Raw genomic sequence first — 2743 nt, 5'->3', positions numbered from 1 at the left:
TTTATTAGGTATGCTTTTAAGAGAATCCTATTGAAAACCAAACCAGTGGGTTTTTTGGAAAGTATTTTAATTTACCCATTTGTGTTAAAAATATTGCAGTGTAAGTATGCATTTCTAACTTTAATGATAATTTCTCTCAGCTCCTTTAACATTTATTTCTCTGATTTTTGGCTCTGTACAAGGTTTGAAAACTTTACTTTCATTTTTGTAAATTATCTTTATTCCTCTCACAGATTTGTAGTGTTTTTCTTCTCCTTGGTGTTATGCAGCCCGTTTTAAGTAATTTTTTTTTTATTTTAAGGAATTAATTTTGTTATTTTTCTCTTTTTGGAACAGTGCACATTTGAATTCAAGCACTTATATCTGGTTTTCACTTGATTTTAGCCAAAAGGCTGAGAAGTAATTATGTCTGCTTTTCAATTTTAGAAACTTATGAGTCACCAACTCTGAATATTGACTTTGATTTTGAAAATATATTCTATAAAAATAATCAGACTTGTTTTACTCCATCTCATGCTCCCTGTCATACATGTATATTTTAGATTTTGTTAATATAACTTTTCTCCTTTTGTCTTTACAGTAATTAATTACTGCTTAGTGTTCTAGTTCACTAATCTTCTCATCATTTCAGACTAATTTAATGTTTCACACATATGTTGTATATTAAGTAGACTGATTATATTTTCAATTGTTTGCTTCACATTTGGCTGTTTTTTTTCTCTTTTTTTTTTTTTTTTTTTTTGCCGGTCTCAGTTTTTAATCATGGCAGGGCTTCAAGCACATGCACGCGTGCACACACACACACACACTCACACTCAGTCTTCAGATCTTGTCGAAAGCTGCAATGTCAACACTCTGCACGTGTTCTTCAAACTTGATGATCTCCTCCTCCAGCAAGTCTGTCCCCACCTTGTCATCCTCCACTACACACTGAAGCAGCAGCTTCTGGATACTATAGCCCACGGGCACCAGCTTAGAGGCCCCCCCAGACCGGCCTGTCCAGCTGGATGGAGCACATACAGGCCTCCAGCTGGGCCATGTTAGTCTCATCATCCCAAGGCTTAACGTCCAGCAGGATGGACGACTTGGCCACCAGCATGGGCTTCTTGGCCTTTTTCTCTGTGTACTGCCGCAGCCGCTCCTCCCGCAGCAGTACTGCCTCCTGTCCTCCTCCTCATTGTCACTGCCAAACAGGTCAATGCCAAGACCAGCTTGGTTGGGGAGACCCTAACCCAGTGGTGCTAGAGGAATTAAAGACACACACACAGAAATATAGTGTGTGGAGTGGGAAATCAGGGGACTCACAGCCTTCAGAGCTGTGAGCCTCAAACAGAGTTTTGCCCACATATTTATTGACAGCAAGCCAGTGATAAGCATTGTTTCTATAGATCATAGATTAACTAAAACAGGAAACAAAGCGATGGGCTGAAACAAAGGGATGGGCTCTGGCTAGTTATCTGCAGCAGGAACATGTCCTTAAGGCACTGGTCGCTCATGTTATTGTTTGTAGTTCAGGAACACCTTTAAGTGGATTTCCCACCCTGGGTGGGCCAGGTGTTTCTTGTCCTCATTCCGGTAAACCCACAACTGTCAGCATGGGTGTCATGCCCATCACTAACATGTCACAGTAGTGCAGAGATTTTGTTTATGGCCAGTTTTGGGGCCAATTTATGGCCAGATTTGGGGGCCTATCCCCTGTAGGTCAATGTCATCGTCCTTGTCATCCTCTGCTGGTTTGGCTGGCTTCTTGGCCAGGGGCTCCACTTGGCGCATAGGAGACTCGTTCTGGGTCTGCAGGGCTGTGGTGGCCAGGCAAGCTCTTCTCCAGCACGTTCAGTGGGGCCTCCAGCTTGGAGATGGCCTGCTGCAGCTCCTGCACAACCCTGCGCAGGCTCTGGTTCTCCACTTCCAGACTGGTGATCTGAAAGATGAGCTCACCCTTGTCTCCCCTGGGGCTGCTGGAGGACCCGGGGCCTGAGCTTCTGGCCAGGGATTTCTGGAAATTCTCTCTGGCTCTCGCAATGTCATGCAGGATCATGCTGGCGCCGTTCTCCTGGCGGGAGGTGCTGGCCACAGGCTTGTTCATCTGCTCGAAGAATCTCCTTTCTGCATTGTCACATTTTAACTTGTTGAACCAGATCTTCTCATGTACTAGGAAGTTTGTAGCCACTTTTCTGATGCCAGCCAAGGACGCAGTGACCAGGAAGGAGGAATCAGCAGATGCGGGATGCCTGATGAAAGGCTGGCTGTTTTTCAAATATGGCTTGTTGCTGGGTGTGGTGGCTCACACTTGTAATCCTAGCACTTTGGGAGGCCGAGGCGGGTGGATCACCTGAGGTCGGGAGTTGGAGACCAGACTGACCAACATGGAGAAACCCCGTCTCTACTAAAAATACAAAATTAGCTGGGCACGGTGGTGGGTGCCTGTATTCCCAGCTACTTGGGAGGCTGAGTCAGGAGAATCACTTGAACCCAGGAGGCAGAGGTTGTGGTGAGCCAAGGTCATGCCATTGCACTCCAGCCTGGGCAACAAGAGCGAAACTCCGTCTCAAAAAACAAAAAAACAAAACAAAACAAAAAAACCCCCACATGCACAAAAAACAAACAAATATGACTTGTCACCCTTGTAGCTTCTTGTACTTTTCACATTATTGGTATATTTTCTGTTTTCCCCATTGTCTTGGATTAAACATTTTAAACCTAAGTCCTGTAACTGTGGGTAATATAAGTTGTAATTTGTTTC

General features: G+C 44.4%; 1 pseudogene; it reads right to left on the bottom strand.

Annotated features, from left to right (window-relative positions):
• Positions 1-654: 654 nt before the first annotated feature.
• Positions 655-2275, bottom strand: LOC107971912 (elongation factor 1-delta-like; annotated as a pseudogene).
• Positions 2276-2743: the final 468 nt, after the last annotated feature.

The sequence above is a fragment of the Pan troglodytes genome, chromosome 6, assembly GCF_028858775.2.
Source record: "Pan troglodytes isolate AG18354 chromosome 6, NHGRI_mPanTro3-v2.0_pri, whole genome shotgun sequence".
NCBI lineage: Eukaryota > Metazoa > Chordata > Mammalia > Primates > Hominidae > Pan > Pan troglodytes.
Note: the sequence above shows the minus strand (reverse complement) of the source record. Positions and strands in the feature narration are given on the sequence as shown.